This window comes from Zophobas morio, unplaced genomic scaffold (assembly GCF_036711695.1).
Source record: "Zophobas morio isolate AGI-343-1 ecotype UQ-CSIRO unplaced genomic scaffold, CSIRO_AGI_Zmor_V1 ptg000058l, whole genome shotgun sequence".
In the NCBI taxonomy this organism is placed as follows: domain Eukaryota; kingdom Metazoa; phylum Arthropoda; class Insecta; order Coleoptera; family Tenebrionidae; genus Zophobas; species Zophobas morio.
The window spans coordinates 3,825,455-3,847,979 of record NW_026972163.1 but is presented as its reverse complement, the minus strand read 5'-3'; the positions used below and the strand labels follow the sequence as shown (position 1 = coordinate 3,847,979).

The following is a 22,525-nucleotide window of genomic DNA, read 5'->3' as shown; positions in this document are numbered from 1 at the left end:
AGTTATTTTGATTTTGCTAATATTTTCTATTCCATACTAAAGTTTGAAATTTCAAGGCCCTACGTTATTTAGTACTTATTTTATAGCGGTTAATAGCGACTGATCCCAGTGAAGTTATAAATATGGAAAAAATTGGTCATCGTTATGTGATACAATAGTTTCACTTGAAAGGTCTCAGTCCAACCAATATCAAAGCCGAGCTGGATTCTACTTTAGAGGGGTCTGCTCCTTCGTTTACAACTATAAAATATTGGGTGGCAGAGTTTTAACAAAGCCGTAGGAGCTGCCAAAATGAACATCGCAGTGAATGGTAAAGAAAATCCACAAAAGAGTATTAGACGACCATCCACTAAAAGTACGCGAGATAGCAGACATGTTGGGCATTTCAAAAAGTGGTGTACATCTCATATTGACCGAAAATTTGGGCATGAAAATGCTGTAAGAAAGATGAGTCCGGCGTTTGTTTATTATAGAACAACAACAGCGCCGTGAAGGTGTTTCAATCGGGTGTTGAGCAATGTTTCGCAGCAATAAAGCTGAGGTTCTGCATCGATTCATAACATGGTTCCATCACTTCACTCCAGAGACGAAGCAACAGTCTAAATAATGGACTGGACCTGGCGAATCAGCGCCAAAGAAAGCGAAAACAGTTCCGTCTGCTGGCAACGTAATGGCGTCAGTTTTTTAGGACACCCGTGGAATCATTTTTATTGATTGTCTCCAAAAAGTCAAAACCATCAACAGCGAGTATTATGCGAACTTATTTCCGCGTTTGAGCGATGAAATCAATTAAAAACGGCCGTAATTGTCGAAAAAGAAAATATTCCTGTATCAAGACAATGCACCTGTTTACACATCCTTATTGCAGTGGCCAAAATCAACGAATTAACATTCCAATTGCTTCCTTACACATCCTATTCACTATATTTGACCCCCTTGGATTATTTTCTCTTCCTAAACTTGAAAAAATGGCTCGCTAGTCAAAAATTTGGCAACAATAAAGAGGTGGAATCTGCGGCTAATAGCTATTTTGAGGTGTTCGACGATTCTTCCTATAAACAGGGTATCGAAGCCATTGAACAGTGCTGGGAAAAGTGTATAGAATTACAAGAGGACTACTTTGAAAAATAAAGAGTCCTTTTCCCAAATTTTTTGTGTCTTCTATGTCAGGTCGGGTATTTCTGGGATTATCCTCGTACATTATAAGCGTTTTTTTGCGATGCAACGTTTTAAATACACCAACCGGTTGAAATTATTGCGTTATATTTTGAACCGTTCCGAGAAAGAGGTTTAAAACTGTTTAAAACTTTAAAACATAAAAAGTAAGGTTAAATTTATGGTGGCCTCGGAGTGTTCAGAGTCATACATATAATAATAATTTATTAGTTGTTACTGCACAAAACAAGCAGAAAACAACATGGTTCAAGTGCAGCTTGACGACATGATTTTATCTGTGGATGAAGAAACGACTGAATTATTACAAGCTAATAGTTTCGACGTCGCATTATAAGTTTACCTGTTAATGTGTTACTTTATTCATTTATGGATCCCGTCTATGCTGCGAATTATTTGAAAGAATTGATGAATTATCATAGCAACGGCAGGTTTCAATGTTTTACTTCCGTTAAAAAATGACACGTTTCGACACTTTTTTCACTCAAATGCGTGAAAAAATGAAACGCTATGACACTTTTCTTCACGCTTCTAGTGCGTCGAAATAAACGTATCCTTTATAAACAAAAATTTTAAAAAAATTACTTTTTTTAACGAACATTAAAAAAATTGTTTTTTTTTAACGATAATAGTTATTTTCCTAACAGCGTCTGTTAAATCTTTCAGCAATTAAGTTTTTCGACAAATTTTAAATCGCGGCACATTCGAAAATCATAGCGTTGAGTAGTCAAGGTATTGCGAATGCAATTGTTTAAACACAAACAAGTTTTTCGCAAAATATTTGTCAATAATACCTAATCGTGTTGTGTTCTGTGTGTCCAATTGAAGATGGAAAACAAATATTCCTCTAGCGATTCTATTCCTTCGGATATAGTTGCTGAAGCAGAGAATGCAATTCAAGACCTAATACCGACAAAATGTAAGGACCCATATGAGAAGGCTTATAAGGAATTTTGGGCATGGTGCAATGAAAAGCAAGTAAAGAAAGTTTCAGAAGTAGCTGTATTGGCGTAACAGTTGTACTATCACCGATAAAACGAAGCTGAAGTTGGATCTGAACAAAAGGAGGCAGCAAATGTTAGCAAGGTGTTTGAGATGAAAACCACTGAAGGGACAGATCGAAATGAAAGCAATGAGAAAAATAACTATATAAATTGTTCTTTTGCATTAAATATAAATAGTTGTAATCATTAATCAATAAATCTTTGAAATGTACTTACATTTTACTTCCCGCACTAGTGCGGAAAAGTATCACTTTCCGCACGGGTTAGCGTGCGGAAACTAGTCACTTTCCGCACGCCGTTAGGAAAAATAGTTTTTTTGCTATCAGCCTAATCTTTACCTATTATATTACACCTGTTTTAAATTTCATAAAAATCCCTTAAAAAATACCTAAGTTATTGCGCCTGAAACTGTTACATGGAACACCCGGTATATCTGCATCTAGATAATTTTAAAAAGTATCTGTCCCTAACATTGTCGTAGATATCTATAATAGTGGCAAAGCATTCATGATGTTGCGTCGTTTTACAATTGCTTCGTTGTGGTCCTGCATTACTTCTAAATCCCAGAAATTCCTCGGATTTCTGTCATTTTCGGCCCTACCTTCCCTAACGTGATCAATATCTTCTAGAGCAGAGGTTGAATTACTGGAAGAGGTTAAATTTTTATGCCGCGAGACTTATAATTGAATAATTCAATTATAGTCAAAGAAAATTAATGTATCAACGTATATATTTTCAATTTGATTAATGGCGATATAAAAAATTTCACAATTTTGTACAATTATCTAAGGCGCGGTGGTTATCTATTTCTGACCATCTTAAAACCTGTGTTAAAAGAAAGCAATAGAATTAATACCATATTTCAGAAAATTAATGTAGATGTTGGAAAAGCTTATGACAATACAACTGGATTTATACTGTTTTTAAGTTATAAGTGAATTTGACACAGCAATTACAAATGTTGATAATTTTTATCCTTCTTAAAGCCGGGAAAATGTGAATTCGGAATTAAGTATTTTATAGCTCTGAATAAAGTTAACTTGTCAGCTGAACAAAAATACAATGTGGAAGTTAGAGCCTTTAAATATATTCATAGATTACTATTAAAAGTCGCTTCTAGAGTGCCAGACAACATACAATTTTTTAAAGATTTATCTTTTTTTTCACCTAACTTAGGTTCGTCTGCGGCTGCCAGACATAATTTTTCAGATTTACCCTTTTTAATATATTTCTTGAGAAAGAGTTGCTTTCTATTTGTGAAATCCAGTACAATAAGTTATTAGACATAAATTGCTCTAAAATTATAAATAATGACACTTTACAAAATTCATATAATTTCTGGGCTTTTCTGGTCGACTTTGAAGACGCAGGTGGAAATTTGGTTTTTAAAGAATTAGCTGATTTTACACTAACAATATTATCTCTCCCTTCATCAAACGTTGTAGTTGAACGTGTCTTCAGTATGATGAATGTCATTAAATGTAAATTGAGAAATAGAATGCAATTTGACATGCTCACAATGTTACTTAGAATAAGAATTTATTAATATAAGAATCAAATATGTTGTACTGATTTTGAACCCTCCAAGGAAATGATTGAGAGATTTAATAGGTCAATGTACAAAAAGTCTGATAGTGAAATCACTAAAAGTGATATTGAATTTATAACTGAATTTAATGATGACTGTGATAGTGTCCTTGATGTTGTTCCTTGTATTAATTTATAATTTTAGAAATAATAACGTAGGATTTTTGTTTGCGTTATAAGAATAAATTATAGTTTTTATATTTTGTGTTTTGAGACTTTTGTAAAATAAAAAAATTATATTGCATCTTTTTTTATTATAACAAATCTGTATATACATATATAATAAATCAATATTACGTGCAAACTTATTGCGAAAAAAAAAGTTTGCGACTTTTGGCTACTTTTTGAGAAAATATTGGCGACGATGACACATCGAAGTGTGATAACACTGGAAGTGACAAGCAGAGGAAAAGAGGGAAGCGCGGGCTTGTCAGTTAGGGTATTGTCCTAATACAGAAGTAAATGTAAAAGTTATGTCCATATTCACTCTCAATTGTATCTAGTTAATAAAGTGGTACAAGTAGACTGAAGAGACTCTACAACTGGCGACGAGGGTAAAGTATACGAAGGCGCCACAAGCAACATAGGAAAGAGAGGAAGCGAAAGAAGCATCCAGTACTTGGGTCCTTATAGAATGGCGTTAATCGGAAGTATCCACAATTTCACTCCAAGAGGAGACAACTGGATCCTATATGGGGAACAGTTAGAGCAGTTTTTTCAGGTGAACAATATCAAGGATGTAGCCGTAACCGAAACAGCGCCAGATTAGAACAAACTGGTTGCCGCGCTTTTAAGTTTGATAGGGCTCGACACCTACCAAATGTTGCGAGACTTGTGCACCCCGCAGATGCCGAAGGACAAGACGTACGACGAACTGTGTACGCTACTGGGGGAAAATTTTTGACCGACCACATGCATGCATAGAGAAAGAATCGAATTTTATGACGTCAGGCAAGAAGAAAACGAAACAATCAGCGTGTAGGTAAGCGAAGAAAAATGTTGCTGTCTCGGTGGGAATCGAACTCCACGACTACCGCGTGCCGGGCAGGTATCCCGACGACTAGACCACGAGGACGCTTACCTTACTTCGCTTACTACTATTTATTATTTTGTCGCCACAAACGAATGGTATGCGAGGATACACAATTTGGCAATCAACTGTGATTTTGGCCAAGAATTGAACCACGTATTAAAGGACAAGTTCATATGTTCAATGAAGCAGAACACTATTCGAGACTAGGCGAAGAGAAGCCGGAACAGACGTTGGAAAAACTCAAGGATTTTATATGTAAAGATTGTTCAAGCCCTATGCTCCAACGTCAGCTCAGACTCACTGCATGGTGACGTTCACAACGAACCAGAGACACTTGTTATCCATGAACCTGCATACAAACGCAACGTCTTTTGCGGAGTGATGCGATGGTTTTTCTGTTTAGTTTATAAACGAATTTATAAGTAAATCTTTTTCTTGCCGTAAGTGAGGCTGGTTTATAAAATAGACAATAAATCAAAAAATCATAAAATATTAGCAAGAAATTAATACGGGTATAATATTCTAGAAGTTCCCTTGGAACATTTTTATAAACATGCCGGGTCGACGGTGTGCTATTTTCGGCTGTAATAATAGCAAAATTGCTGCCAAAACAAAAGGTGAAATTATTATTTTTCACAATTTTCCTAAGGAAACTGATTTGGTATCGACAACAATTAGAAATTAATGGAAACAAAGATGTCAACGAGCAGATAAATTTAATCCACTTACCAGTCAAATTTGTTCCATACATTTTGTAGAAAATGATTATGAGCGTACCTCAAAAATGAATTATTAGGTAAAATTCAGCAATTCAATTTGTTTATGTTGTAATTAATTATTTTTTTAGAAAGACAAAACGTAAGGATGGCTGCACAATTACTGTCTAATACTATTGGGCAGGCACTTATTCGATATAGACCAAATAAAGACCTAGCTGTTGACGTTGGAGAATTCATTTGCGATGTAAATATTCCCTCTGTCCGAAAATATGGTATACATTTTACTAAAATGTTAGGATTCACGAATAACAACAAGAAAATTGAAATCAATTAATCATGTTAGTAACTTCTATCACAATGGAACAAAACACCAAAAGTTGGCTTTGATTTAGTGTGTTTATGTCAACTAATGACACTCGAAAATTTGCAAAACGTGTGTAAAACAAATTGACACTCGCTGCGTTCACAAGATGGAAAATTTTAAAGTGAAAAATGCTGCAAATACAAGCAGTTAACCGTCGAGGAACGAAACGGAATACTGCAAAATTTGTTACAATTAAGGAAAGGACAAAAATTGAAACATGGAGCCATAAACGAAGTTGCAGCAGATTTTGATGTAACACGGCTTACAGTATCCAGAATTTGACATACAGCTCAACGACAATACAACGAGGGAAAAGTCTGTGCAGATGTTTCGTCAAAAAAGAAAAGGAAATGTGGCAGAAAACGTAGAGATTATTCAACCAATTTGGCGGCGATTCCAGGCATTGCATTCAATCGGCGAGGAACAATTTGTAGCTTATCTTCGCCTGTGGACATACCTAAGTCTAGATTATTCGATATTTTTAAACGAGGTGCCCATTTACGACGAGTATATTCCACCCTTAAGTCTATATTAACGGATGAAAACAAGTTGGCCAGGTTACGATTTTGTCTGTTGAAAGTAAGACCGGATGGACGATTTGAAGATTTTTATGACTAAGTTAATATTGATGAAAAATGGTTTTACCTGACACAAAACAAACGTTCTTATTACCTTATGTTGGACGAAGAGGCACCACACAGAACCTGTAAAAGTAAGCGGTTTATCGCAAAAGTAATGTTTTTGGCTGCAGTTGCTCGACCACGTTATGATCCAAGCCGAAAACAATTTTTTGACGGAAAGATCGGTATATGGCCTTTTGTGTATCAGGAACCGGCGAAGAGAAATTCCAGAAATAGAGCAAAGGGAACTTTGGTGACAAAAAATATAGAAATTGTCAATGCAGCAGCATGTAAGAAAATGATTTTAGAAAATGTCATTCCAGCCATCAAAGCCAAGTTTCCTGTAGCTTATAAGAAAAAGTCCATATACGTTCAACAAGACAATTCAAAACCCCATTCTTACAATAATGATGAGGAGCTTATTGCAGGAAGTTCGACTGAGGGCTGGTCGATTCAACTAATCTCACTCTCACAGTGAAAATAAAATGCCAAAACGCAAATACAATAATCTTAATGAAAAACTAAAAAATATCTAATGAATTTGACAACGCTTTTAATAACGATGAGATTATTGAATATTTATATAGAATAACGTTGTTAATTTGATTTTATGGTTGTGTTTGACTGTATAATTTTATTGCGTTGTTACTTCTTTGTTCGTTGTTGTACTTTACGTTGGTCAATATTTCAAATAAAATTTATTTCACCCTTCGAGTAATTGTTTTTCCATTAAGGGTTTTTAGAACAAATGTTTGTTCGACTAATTGTGGTTTCCAATAATTGTTTTTCGATCAATTGTTTTCGAGCAACTGTTTTTCGATCAATTGTAATTCGAGAAATTTTCCGCGATCCGAGGATCTATATATTCTTGACCCGCAAGAAGCCCGGATCTTACACCTTTGGACTATTTTTTGTGGGGTGCTGTGAAACAAAGAGTTTACGAAAACTCGTTTAACGATATTAAACATCGCTAGAAAGACGACTAAAACGCCTAGAAACCGTTTTAAAACTCCGGGAAGCCAGGGGAGCATTACTCGTAGAAGGTAGGAAGGTGGAAAATATGGTGGAGGTTACATTGTAAGGTAACACAAGCCAAAAAACAAAAACAGGCAGAGGTCACACGTGAGCCAAAAAACAAAAACAGGCAGAGGTCACACAGTGAGGTCACACGTGAGCCAAAAAACAAAAACTGGCCGAGGTCACACAGTGAGGTGACACCTGAGCCAAGTAGGTTATTTGATCGAGGTTGCACAGTGAGGCAACACGTGTATCAAACTTATGTAATAATACCGTATCGGATACAACTTGGGGCTTACTGGCGTTTATTTACAGAACCCTGCGCCAATTCGCCGACTACGGTACAGGTGGAACTGGAATCCGCCACAGAGGAGGAGTCTGTGTCAGTAGACAATGAGACGCTTCAATTTTTTGGAAAACCTCCCAGACCAAAAACCAGCTCGTTAACAATCAATACAAACCTTTCAGCAATTTGGGGAAATATAATAAAGAATGGCCTCTCCTCAGCAGAGAAAGAGGTAATACTCGGCAAATATGAGACTGAGGAAGCCACGCTGATGTTGGGAGCTCCCCTCCTCAACAGGGAAATTGCCCAGGCTGTACAGGAGAATGTGCGGAAGCGAGATAAGAACTTACACTCTACTCAGCGGCAAATGTCAGCTACACTTTCGGCTATAGGTGCTGGCTTAACAGACCTTTCTGGATCTGGCAGCTGCAGCTAAACTCTTGTCTGATCTTATAAGTGGAATGTCAGAAACCAGAAGAGCATTTAACCCTCCAGGCCTTAATCTCCAGGTAACAAAAGATGCTAGAAAAGAACAGACCTACAACTCTACTGTTCGGAGATAATGTAGCCGAAGAAATACGAGAAATTAAAAACATCGAGCGTCTTGGAAGGGATATAAAGAAGTCTCCAGGCCAGTCTTTAAACTTCAGGACCCCACTTGCAGCACATCAGAGGAGCAGTCCCAGGATGTACAGTCCACATGGACGTGGGAGGTCATATTGCCCAGCACCATCCCGCTACCAAAACCGTCGTTAGAGGTGACCTGTTATGCAGGTAGACTTTCTTTTTTCCAGTCAGCATGGAAAAAGTTAACCCACAATTCTTTGGTTTTGCATGTAGTAAAGGGTTATAAACTACCAATCAGATCCATAGCAGAGCAGTCCTCCAGATCATCGTATAGCCATTCAATTAAGGAAGAGAGAAATCTACAGGAGACTCAATCAAGGTAAAACTGTTGCAGGAAGTAAAAGATCCACATCATGCGAACACTAAGGGTTCAGCGCATTTGGCCAAAAAACAGTTTAACAAGAATAAAAAACAAGGTCCACGACGCCTCGAACGCAACAAATACATCATATCTTGCAAACAATTGCTACAAACGTCGAGCGAGAAGCGAATCAGTCAGTGGTGGTGGTAACACAGACACTCAAAAAAGAGATACACCAAGAAAGACTTTATTGACAATTATCGACAGGAAAAGTTGATTCGAAAGAATGGTGCTTCAGTTCATATAACGAACAGCAAGAAAAATAGGATCGATGAAAAAAACGCATATAAATGTGACCGCTGACAATACCCGTCTCTCTGTTACAGGCAGCGGAAGTTTTGAGTTAAAAATAGAAGTAGCAGATGAAGAAGATTTTGTCATAATTCGTGATGCCAAGTATGTACCTGGTATTGCAACAAATTTATTGTCCGTCAGTAAAATGATCGAGAAGGCCCACACAGACATGTTTCACAGAAACGAATGCCACGTTTATGACAGAAATGGTAATACAATTACCACAGCTCAGCAGGTCAATGGCATATATAAGCTAAACAGGGCACACATACTATACTCGAAAATGTCAATATGATTTCAACGAGCAAATTCATATTGTGGCATCAACGTCTTGGACATCAGGAGTGCGTTCCAAAATTGCACCCGCGAGCACTCTGGTGAACTAATAGTCTTTAGAACACTCAAACATATACATCTGTGATATACACCCAGAAATTTACTTCCTGTCGTTCCAATACGAGAATGATTTGTCTGGATATGTGAAATTTTCACCGGTCTCGAGAGCTCGGTGTTTGTGGGTGATGCATGCGCTACCCGTAAAACGTGGATTTGTCGCAGTAGAGCGAGAATTTAAGAAAAAAATTATTGTTATTAAAATTGTTGTGGTAGTTCCGTGCAAAATACTGAAAATGGACAAAGAAGCGGAAGTTAGTCCGGAGAATTTTAACGTAGTTAAAATGAATGAGGAGATGATCTATGATGATACTGGGACAAATGTTTTACTACAAGGCAGCAGAACTGGTGGGTAACATAGTAATAGTCCAGTCATTTTAGCATAAAAAAGGGATCAACCTCGGAATGAGAGATAATAAGCTGAATTTTTGTATACACCTTAATTTTGGCGTTCTAAAAGTTGTCTTAAAAGTCTCATAAAATCTCGTGTCTGCGTCGTAAGGTATTCAAGGTCAAAGGTCAAGAAAAGCAGTTTTTTGCGATTATCTCAGTTTCTATTGCTCCAATGATGTTAACATTTATTATCATAATTGTAGAGCACAAAATTTGGGACAAATTTTATTTGAAACATTTTTTCATACGCTCAATCGTTTTTGAGATAGAGGGCAGTGAGCGCGCAGCGCTCGTCCATACGTACTGTAATGCAATCAACCGTGAATGTCTGTGAATACTACCTTGAATTTTGAATAATTTGTATTATTAATCAATTGTATTTAATAACATTTTACATATTTTCCACAAATTCATAGAATAATACTTACCTACTTTGTGTAATTAAAAACTCATTTAATGAAATATTTATTGTATATCTCAATTTATTTATATCTTTAAAATGTGTAAGTTATTAAATACTTATTTTTCTATCATGATTATAACTGGAAGGTCTGGAAACAACGATTCAGGGCACCGAAGATGATGACGATGAAACAGAAATTCCCGAACGTCCAGAAGATGACGGTGAAGAAGAAGAAAATTAATACTTTTGTTCTTTAAATTACTAAAGATTTATAGATTTTCACTGCAATTCAATTTCAATCGTAAGAAATGTACAGCTGCTGAAAAAAGATAAAATTAAAATATATTAACTCAATTTACTTCCTTAAAATTTACTTTGAAAAAAATTAATATAACTTTAAGATATATAATAATATAACAAGTATAATATATTATGTAATATCTAAAAACTTACACATTTGAAAGATAAAGTACTTAATTATTTTTCTTCTTAAAATCTACTTTCAATAAATTAAGATATACCTACAATAAATATTTCATTTAAAGAGTTTTCAATTACACAAAGTAGGTAGTATCATTAAATGAATGTTTGAGAATATATAAAATGTTATTAAATGCAATGTATTAACTGATAAATAATACAAATTTTTTAAAATTCAAGGTAGTATTCAAAGATATTCACGGTTGATTGCATTACAGTACGTATGGATGAGCGCTGCGCGCCCACTGCCCTCTATCTCAAAAACGATTGAGTGTATCAAAAAATGTTTCAAATAAAATTTGTCCCAAATTTTGTGCTCTACAATTATGGTAATAGGATGTTAACAATCATTGGAGCAATAGAAACCGAGATAATCGCAAAAAACTGTTTTTCTTGACCTTTGACCTTGAATAACTTACGACGCAGACACGAGATTTTATGAGACTTTTGAGACAACTTTTAGAACGCTAAAATGAAGGTATATACGAAAATTCAGCTTATTATCTCTCATTCCGCGGTTGATCGCTAATTTGACTGGACTATAACGTTAGTAGAAAAGCTAAATGTGAAATACTTTGTAGATTAGTCATTGGTCGACAGATTGCACGACCTGATTCTTTAGTAGACACGGGTGTGCGCAACCCATGGACCAAATATCGCAAACATAAACAGTTATTTTCTGATACATCATTAAAACATGACAAAATGTAGAGTACAAAACAACAAAAATTAGTTCATCACACAGTTGATCAGTGCAAAAAACAGCAACACCCAAAAGGGGTACTTTTAATTAGAGGTTTTGTATGTCATGTCAAAGGTCATTGTACGCTTATCAAAGTATCAAAAATTGGTGACAAACAGACACGCCCATCTTTTGTTTTTTTAAGAAACGGCCGTTGTTTGACGTTGCTGGTTTGGAAGATTCTGGGTATAGTCATAACAATTAATCAGTCGTTGTGGTTTCGATAGAGTGGGAAAAGTGTAGGCAATGCTTACAAGGCGAAGAAATCCAGGTTATTCTTCAATTAACCCCCCTTGAGAGAGGGCGAGTTGTAGGCATGAAAGAAGCTGAACTGTTACTTCGTGAAATTGGGCGAGGATTAAATCGTAATGCGGCAGGTCTGACTAGAGCTTGATGGGCATAGCCTGAAGAACACTAAGAAACACTCCCCACAGAGGGAGTGGCCGCCCTAGAGTCTAACAATCACGTGAAGATCCCTTCTTAGCCGCTTGGCCGTAAGAAATCTTTGCAAACCCTCCCAGGCAGTGGGCACTTGGACGCTCGATCTCCAGAAGCACGATTTATCGTCACATTGCGTTTTGGGGGTTCATTCTTCATTTAATAAATTAGTATTTGATAACTTGAGGGAAGCTGTGTTAAAATTGAAAGAAAGAGATAAAATTCGTAGCCTGATTTTTGATGAAATGGCCATTATGCCCCATAATGTTTACGAAAAAAGTAGTGATAAATTTATGGATTTCAAGATTTTGGTGAGGAAGTACCATCACAAACTTAGTCAAGACCCTTTTGTTTCTTAAAGATATCCACCTGTTTGAGTGCATCTAGAATGTTTTTTTTAGCTAAGTCTACGTCTGTTACCACTATGTAAGGTTGCTAATGACCTAGCTATCGATGCGACGAAATTTACAAATAAAAAAAATAGTATATTATTATACTAGTTTAATAAGACGTCTTATTGTGGCCCGCATGGGTTTGGGGCACGACGAGCGCAGCGAGGAGTGCTCCAAAGGAATAAGTGCCACAATGCGTCTTATTAAACGAGTATAATATACTATTTTTTCTACTTTGCATCTGATCGGAAACAAAAAATTAATAAAAATTCAAGGTTATAATTCAGGGCCTTTTAATTCGAAAGGTTAGTTGTAGCGTTGTGGCTAACTTCACAATGTCAAATTTTGAGATCTAACCACCGAACACTAACAATCTAACCCAAGTTTGCCTCAAGCCCCATCGGAATCAATAAAATTAGCCAAATCCCAAAAATGATTACATCCTCTTTAATGTTGCCTGAACCAGAATTATACACTGGACATTGTTTCAGACGCTCCAGTGCAACAAGCTTAGCCAATAGCGGTGGAGATTTAATAACAATAAAAAAACACGGCGGTTGGAAAAGTGCAGCTTTGGCTGAGGGTTACATGGACGGATCTTTGAATAAAAAAATAGAAATTGCGGAAATGCTAAAGGTAAAGACAAGAAGAAGCACTTGTACTTTGGATGAAGGCCAAGGCCCTTCAACTTCAGGCTGTACTACTTCAGAAACTTATGTTTGTAATGAAAATGTAATAAATAACAGCCAAAATTCAAACATTGAATGTTCCGAAAAGACCAACTTTGAGAAACATGTGTACGCCCAGAGTTTTCCAAATATGTCAATCACGGCTAGAGATAATGCTACGATTACCATTAATATTCACAATTCTGAATTTCATACAAATTCATAATTGCATTATATGTTAGGTTATGTTTTGATACGATTTACTTTTCTTAATTACACTGATTGTATGTAATTGTGTTTATTTTTTAGAATATTGTTTCTGAATAACAAAGAGGCTTGCTATGGTGGCATTACGCTTATTCCAATTGAATTTAAAGAAAAATAAAAGTGCAAGTGACAGTAGCTCGCGAAGTTGGATGCATAACGATTGCTATGCCCGCCAATCTTATAAAATAAAATAATACTAAAAACAGTTTAACAATTGATCCCATTATTAAACTGGTTTCGGTTTAATAATGAGGCCATTGTTAACGCAAAGTAGAAAAAGTATTTTTTGTCGCTGGGCTTTTTAAGAAATGGCAGCAACCTATTTATTGCGGATTTTCTTCATCTACAATCGAATCTACGCGTATAGCCAGTTTATTGAAACTTTTGATTCAAAACGTTCAAAATTGTGGGTTAACCGTTATCGCTATAGTTTGTGACCAGGGGCCAACAAACCAAGCAGGTCCAAATATGTTGATAAAGGAAACATCAAAAATTAATGAAGAATCTAATCGACAATTAGAAATAAAAATCATGGTACAAGAACAAGAAATTATACCATTGTATGACGGGCCTCATTTGATAAAGGGGATAAGGAACAATATGTTAACGAAGAATTTGGTTTGGGAAGTAGACGGCGAAATTTTAATAGCAAAATGGGATATTATTGTCGAAGTTTATGGCAATGATTCAGCGTGTGGGGAATTAAGAGCACTATATAAAATTACGCACCTGCATGTAATGCCAAACAGAATTCCAAAAATGAAAGTGTCATATGCAACTCAAGTGTTGTGTTATTCGATGGCGTCAACTATAAAACTGGTGGGATTTACAGAAATTCGGGACACACAAAATTTTGGAAATAAGCTATCCGACACTTGGGCCCTGTGTACTTTGTAGATGGTAATGGACATAAAACAGTACCTCCTTCTCTAAAGAATTGGATCAAAACGTTGGAAAGATTTTTAAATTTGTATAAGATTTTGCTAGAAGGTGGCAAGTGTAAATTTTTTTACCTCGTGCTCTAACTCAAAATGTCATTCAAAATTATTTTGGAAAATAAAACAAATATTCCCAATTTATTCAACGTACGTGGAATAATATATAAAATTAGTCAGAGTAATAATAATTATTATTAGAAATTTCATTGTTTTGCTAATTATAATTAGCAAAACAATGAAATTTCTTAACAAACTGTAGTGTATTGTAGTTAGCTTGGCAGTGACAACAGTGACAATGACAGCGCACCAAGAGTCAGATCATGGGGGTGTCACTCGAATACAAATTTAGGAAGCAAGCCTCAGCGCCCTCGGTGTCGAGCTGACCAAGTAATGAAAAACGCGCACTTTGAAAACATTCAAATCATCCAATGAGAGTGCGATGCCGTTAACTGGCATCAGCTGGTTTTGTGGTGTGCATACGTGCGATTAAAAAAGCCGCTGCTATGAAAGTGTAAAATCGTGCAGGGAAAAAAGCCGGACTGAGGTAAGTATTTAGAATAGGAATATACTTATTAATAGTTCTATTTTAGGCATTTCTTACATCTCTCGAACATGGAGAAACCACGCCGTATTGCATATCGATGTAAATATCCAAACTGCGGAAATGTGTTCTACAAGGGTGGTGGTAATGACCTTAGATTTTACCATTTTCCAAGAAATGTGGAAATGGAGGAACTTTGGAGACAAATTTGTAAAATTGATGCAAGTAAACCGTGTAAGTCCTTATACTTGTGTAAAAATCATTTTCACTCGACAGATTTTCATGATCCATTACATCGAAACAGACTGTTGCCTAATGTGGTCCCAAAGGAATATGTCTCCAAAGAGTCCATGAGCAGTCAAGTGGTTGCAGCGGAAATTTACACTCAGTTGCTGTGGAATCCGTAGCTAGTTGCTCATTTTCTGCTGAAACAGACTTTTCTACCGTAGAAGAAAGTAACGTTTGCTGAGAGGAAATTGCTTCAGAGTTGTAGTTCGCCTCCTCGTGGTGCACCTTGAGTAACGCTAAATGAATTGGCACATATCGATATTGACAGAAATATCTCGTCAAGTAAGTGGACTATTATTGTTTTCAAATTTCCAAAATTGTTTGTTTAGGTACGCAGTTGTTCATTTTCCTTACAACACAATCTGACAGGAGGGATGATAACCCTAGAAGCTTCACATTGTGAGTTACATATCTTTCTCTTATTATTATTGTATCTAATATTTGTATTTCTTGATTTGTTTATTTGATATGTATTTAGATGTATGATAATAAATAGGTTACATTACATTCTGTATACTTTTTGTAATTTCATATGAGAATTTACATTAAAATAACCCGCAAAACTAGGTGGTTGCCTATACAGGAGTAGGTGGTTGCCTATACACAAGTAGGTGGTTGCCTATACACAAGTAGGTGGTTGCCTATACAGAAGTAGGTGGTTGCCTATATGGAAGTAGGTGATCCGCGTATTCAAATTTACGCGCGTATAGTATAGTTGGCCAGCTGCACACCGAGGGCGCAAATTTGTTTCCATCGTTAACAACGTAGGTATCATTTCTTATATTGAAGTTCTGTGAGTCAGATGTTAGTTTAAGAATAAACACTTAAGGAAAACGTTTGTAATTGTTCCCCAAATAAATAGTCTATGTTTATACAAATTGTGGTCGTGTAACAATTCGAGATTTGAGGAAAACATATTGGCGACGAGGTTAAAACCAAAAACGAAAATGCTGGGTCCGATTCACAACTTTAACCCCAAGTCGGATAGGTGCATTTTCTATCAGGAGCAAATGGAACAGTTTTTTTTAAATAAACGGTACTGTAGCCAATGAAACTGCAAAAAAAGAGTAGCAGCGCTTCTGAGTCTGGTAGGACCGGAAACGTACAAGATATTACGCGACCTCTGCACTCCTGAAATACCCAAAGACAAGACGTATGACCAACTATGTACTTTACTCAGAACACATTTTTCCACAACAACATGTGTGTACACAGAGAGAATAGAATTCTATGAAGCAAGACAACAAGAAGGCGAGTCGGTAAATGAATGGTTTGCAAGGTTGCATAATTTGGCGGCAAACTGCTAATTTGGTAGAGTGACAATCAAAACGAAAAGGCCCATCACGTGGTTGCGCAGTAAAACAAGTTACGTTGGTCGAGTCTATTCGTAGCTCGCGAGGGATGGAAACATAAGGCAGTAGCACCGTTAATTTATTTTACTTTTGTACTGTCTTCGTGTGTGGTGTCAGCGTCTCGTGTCTTTTTGCTATTTCCTTGCGTTTCCTCGTTCTTTTTGCTTGTTTCTTTTAAAAAATCTGTCTTTTTCAAGATAATTTTGCTTTGAGTTTTATTGTTCTTAGTAAGTACTGTTACGGTTCGAAAATAAGGGGTTGCCTAGATAACAGCGAGTCAGGCGCACAGACCATTAAACAAATAGGAAGACAGTTCATTGCCATTTAATCGTATAGTCTAGGAAGCGACACTAGCGCTGCGCGAGCGGCTGGAGCAAACACTCATTCGCTTATACTCGTGTAAATTTCGTAATAGATCGTGTTTACTGTCAACAAATATCTCCTTTAACGTCATTCAAATTCAAACGCCAAATTATAATTTTTTCAAAAGGTTTTCAGTAGTAAGTTTGGTGGCTATTATATCTGCTATTTTTAAGTCATATTAATATAGTTTTACTTGCTTCAGATACAACGGAAATGAAAATTATTAATAAATATCGATGCAAAGTTCCAAATTGTCCGTCAGTATACGCAACAGGAATCAACAAGAACAAAAATAAAGATTTTTTTATTTTTCCTAAATCTCCAGTTCAAAAACAAAAGTGGATAGATACCATTAATGCCTCCTGCACAGAAAAAATTGTTGTTAATTGTAAAAAAGCTTACATTTGTGAAGATCATTTCAGTAAAAATTACTTTACGAGCACCGCACAAACGAACCTTCATAGATACGCAATTCCCACTATTTTTAAGGACAGTAGTCAAGCTGTGATTAATACTAATGGTGATGGGTATTCCAGTAAAAGTGAACAAAAAAATTATAAAATTTTAATTTTTTTAGTCGGAACTATTCCGGAATCTGAGTATGATGGTAGCGTAAATTCACAAAGACGCAAACGCCATTGTGATAGTTCCGGATGGAAACAACCAATAGCGTACTATTTTGTTAAGGACTCTATTAAAAGTATAAAATTAAAACTAATAATTAAAGAAATTATTAGCAAACTTAATATGGCCGGCGCAAAAGTCATATGCACCGTTTGTGATCAGGCCAGTTCGAATGTAAAGGCTCTACGTTTGTTAAAAGAAGAATCAAATGTAGAGTATAAGGAACCATACTTTAAGGTAAATTCAAAAAAAATTGTATGTTTATATGATAGTCCCCATTTATTGAAATCATTAAGAAATGCTCTCCTTAAATATACGATTTATTATGATGAAACCAAGAAAGCTAAATTTATGTATTTGAGACAAGCTTATCAATTTGATAGTACTCGAAGATTTCAAACTTTGCATAAAATCCGAGAACCCTTTCTTTACGTGAACAGATATAGATTATTAAAGATGAAAGTGTCAATTGCAACAAAAACACTTAGTGCCAGTATGGCAGCTGCACTTGAAACTCTAATAGATTCAAAAGAAAATATTCCTTCAGAAGCAATCGAAACGGCTTTCTTTGTAAAAGACGCAAATGATTTATTCGACAGTTTCAACTCCACTGGTATTAATATGCGTAACAACCACTGCAATCCAAAGCTAAGATGTGCTTTAACAAAGAAATCTGGTCATTTTGATTTTTGGAATAAAATAGAAAAAAAAATCGAAAGTTGGAAATTTTATGACGAAGTACGTGGTCAATTCAAAACAATTATGCCCTTTAAAGAAGGTTGGTTAAATAACATTCGTGGAATTAGACTTCTTTGGCAGATGTGTGAAAAAAATGAATTCAAATTTTTGCGAACAAGAATCCAAGAATCAGGATCCTCTAGAAAATTTATTTTCAGTGATACGACAATACGGTTCAGGAAATAGTAATCCATCGTGTTTTCAATTTATATCGGCGTTAAAAACAAGTATTTTGAATAATCTGATAGCATATCAAGCATATGGTAAGAATTGTGAAGAAGATGTAGGAAAACTTCTCGATAATCTTAGAATATTTTTATCCTCGTCATCAAAACCAACAAATTTTCAGTTTACAGAAAATATCAATGAGTTGGTAAATTTAGAAAATTCTAGCTCAACTAATTAATAGAGCTGCATTTAAAGATTTATATGATCTTCAGGCTATTACATATGTTTGTGGCTTTTTAATAAAAAAATTAAAAGCTATCACATGTAAAGACTGTAAAAATTGTATAATTGCACAAAAAACCGAAGAACATCATATTTTCACTCTTTACTCTCACTCTTTCAGGATCAAAAATTAAGGTTGAAATATGCTACAAAAGAATTTGTAACATGCTTAGCTGAGATTTACGATACCATAGTCTTCTTTTTAGATAATTTTGGAGAAGTTCCAAATATTGCAAGAAATTTAAAAGAACATATAACAGCAACAATTAACTTTACTTGGATTAACTGTGACATTCATATTGCTGATTTAAGAACGGAAATTATTAATTTGGCAGTGCGTCTAATAATAAATAAAAAATTGACCAATCTGCAAAAACAATTTGAAGTACATAATCGTAGAAGAATTAATAATTCAAATAGGTTTTAAAATTAACACCTACCCGTAGTTTCAAGAGTTTTTTTTAAGCAGTTTGTAATTAAATTATTTTTTTTAGGTATTTCGAAATGAAATTGTTTTTCTTTGAGAGTTGTTTTGTAATTTTGTCATTGTTATCAAATATATGTTTTTCATTACTGAATTTAGTTTCATTTTTATAGAATTAAAATTGTAATTAAAAATAAAATTACTACTATAGTAATTATAATCTAGTAATCAGTGGATTTAATTCATGCAGGAGCTCGAGCAGCGCTGTAATCGCAACATTAAATCGTAGTGGTTTTTGAACGTCTTTCTATTTGCTTAATGGTCTGTGGTCAGGCGCAAGTGAGAGACTGCGGTGAACGAGTGGCATTTTGAGCAGGGAAAGCGCGATTGGTCGCCTAATCGGGAATTTCCGCAACTCATCCGACGAGATCGCGTTTAAACAGAATCTAGTAACGGTCGGGCAGCGGACGCAAAAAGTACGGGGTTGTAACTTTTGGGGGAGCGACAGCCCGGAAAAGTTACCGGGGGTGCGAGTGAGTGTAAGAGAGAACCGTAAGTAAGTCACCCTTGCGAGATCCCGTATAAACCAGGTTTTCCTTTGCACAGAGACAGCCAAGTTTTCGATTTCTTTTCTGTTTTTTTTGTCTACAACTTCTTCCTCTTCGACGTGGCGTTACTAGTTTCTTTTGGGAAGAAGAACGAAAAACCTTTGGGGAGACCGTAAGAATTCCTCAGGCCTCCACACCTCCCGACTCGTCCCACTGAGCCGACAAAGGGGGCGTCACGAAAACGAGAGGAACCGCCGTGCCAGATTTTTTCCCCCCACGAATCCTCCCGCAGGACTTGCCTACAAAGGAGGGAGGAAGCAACTTGTATGGTGGTAATTCGTATCAAAAAGGGCGCTGTGTGCGACCCACTGTGTACATGTTAAGCTAAGGTGCTAAGGTGTAATTTGGTAATTAATCTGTGATTTGAAGGGCGCTGTGTCGCGTCCAGTGTATTCCTCGTTTCATTAGAAATAAGTAAGTTAACCGTCTTTTTTGTATACCCCATCTCCACCAGCGCATAGGTGTCGTAACAGTACCTACTAATAAATAAAATAAATAACAGCAGTGTGGCGGCACAATAACACGTCGGTAAGCAGAGAAAGATAAGTGGCCACGTGGTCTAGTGGTTAGGATGCTTGCCCGGAGAGCGAGAGGCGTGGGGTTCGATTCCCACCGAGGCACAACATTTTTCTCTACTTACCTACAAGCAGCACTTTGTGTTGTTTGTTTAAAGAAAATATCGTATTTCTTTTAATTTCATTTACAGTAGTAGAAATGTTTGCTTCGAAAACCGGCAAAGGCGACCACAGACTAGAGAAGTAATAGCTAGAGTGATTGATTTATGAAAAGAGAAGCTGAGGAGGGAATTACTATTCCGATAGCAAATTTTAGAGAGAGAGTTATGGTAGCCACAGGAATATCTAAAAATACATTTGTCAGCATTTCTAAAGAAAACAAAGTCGTTAAATCTGGAGACAAATCATCGTTTACAACGCCCAAAAAAACAAAGCCACAATCACGAGTTACAAATATTGACCAAAATTTCGAACAAACTATTCGAAACATGTTTTATAACTTTCACGTGGTCGAGAAAAGGCGACCAACAATGCCTGGTACCATAGTATCTAGTTAAAAAAAAAATCAGACAGAAGGTCAGTTATGTTATTTTATTTTTATATTTTTATTGCGCATGCTTTTGGTGCTTTGAAATATTTGCCTACAACAAGAAAAGTAATGAGTGGTTTTGATTTTTACTAACCATTTGGGCATGTTCAATAGAATCTGGCCTACCATTCAATGGTAGTGAATCATCACTTAAAATATTACTTATGCGTATGGGGTTTCAGTAAGTAATTTATTTCTTAATAAATACTTTATGCAATAAAAATATATATTGAAGATGGAAAAAAACTAAGGATAATAAAAAAAATTTAATGGAAAGACACGACGTGCGATTGCTACGGATAGAGTATTTAAAAAAACTTATGCGATATCGGGCTGAAGGCAGAAACATTGTATACACCGACGAAACTTATATTCATGCATCGTATACAACCCCCTATGAATGGACAGATGGTAGTGATAAATTAATTCGCAAACCAATTGCCAAAGGAAAACGACTTATTATTGTTCATGCAGGAAATGAATCTGGCTTTGTAGCGAATGGACTGTTGATATTTACGTCTGGTAAATTTCTTGCTTGTCATATACTACTGGTATATTATTTAATATTTTTATTATGATTATATAGGAAGCAAGTCTGGAGACTACCATGATGAGAAAACTGAGAAAATTTTCAAACTTGGCTACAGAACCAATTAATCCCGAATCTTCAAGATAATTCAGTTTTGGTGGTAGATAACGCGTCTTATCACAATATTAGGGACATACAAGAACCAACGTCGGCTACAAGAAAAGCAAATATGCTTTTATGGTTAGAGGAAAAAGAAATTCCAGTAGATCCGAATCTTACTAAGCCAGAACTTTACCAAGTTATAAAACAATATAAAAGTAAACATCGCCTCTATAAATTAGATTTATTAATGGCACAACACGGTCACCAAGTGTTAAGAATAAATACTACTTTTAAATTAAAGGATGTTGAAACTTTGGCAAGAAAACGTTTTGCAGAAATTACGCCAGATAATTCGGCGGCTATTTGTAGTCATGTGGCAAAGACCGAAGATGACCATATAATTAGAGAGAGAATGTTGGATCAGGCTTTAGAAGAATTTGAATTTATGGTTAACACAGGGTCCTCTGATGAAAGTTTTGGGGAAACTTCCGATGAAGAAGACTTTTATATATATTCCCAGCAACCTTCTACATCAAAAACACATACCGATGGCTTGGGTGTGACATCTTTAGATGATGATGATGTAACACTTGCAAACCATCGCGTTTATTAGAGGCAACCGACGCATTTTTCTGATGGGAACTTTTCCAGAAAACGAAGATGTCATTTCTGTTGAATAATGGTTTATTACGCCGTCCCATCTTACTGCCCAAAATTCCGAAATTACCCTGCAATATCCGTCCGTACCCAAGTTCCCAAAAATCCCCATAGACCGAGCACGTTTTCGGTTTGATGCACTTTACACAATGGGCCCCAGCAATAACGTGGAATCCCATCGTTTAGAGCTATGAAATTGAAACGTTCTTGATCGAAGCCATTAAGCACCAGATATGTCAGTCTTTGCGCGGAACTTATTTGTAGAGATAGATGATTTTCCTCGATTGTAGATTTGATAATGGTAAATAGTAATAGGGTTTTTTGAGAAAAGAGCTTTAGTTTCGGCCGGACAGATTGTCTCACTTCCGGATTTGTAGAGGCGTGTTTTGCATTACCGCTTCGAGCATGGGCCGAAGAAATCGGCCAGCAAATTCCGAAGCGAGGTAATTTTTATTAGGGTTCGAGATAGGAAATTCTCACCGTTTACAATGGGCACAGAGTACCTCTGTAACTTACGTTTGTTGTTGTAAGCCGATTGTACGGGAA

The 22,525-nt window shown here is 36.0% G+C and overlaps 1 long non-coding RNA gene across 2 annotated transcripts; it reads left to right on the top strand.

The window, feature by feature from the left end:
- Positions 1-14,561: 14,561 nt before the first annotated feature.
- LOC135143262 (uncharacterized) lies at positions 14,562-15,535 on the top strand. Of its 2 annotated transcripts, XR_010282721.1 has the most exons (3): positions 14,669-14,743; positions 14,790-15,310; positions 15,358-15,535. It is a non-coding gene; the product is annotated as an uncharacterized LOC135143262 (long non-coding RNA). The 2 variants fall into 2 exon arrangements; XR_010282720.1 differs by having other exon boundaries at positions 14,562-15,310.
- The last annotated feature ends 6,990 nt before the right edge of the window (positions 15,536-22,525 follow it).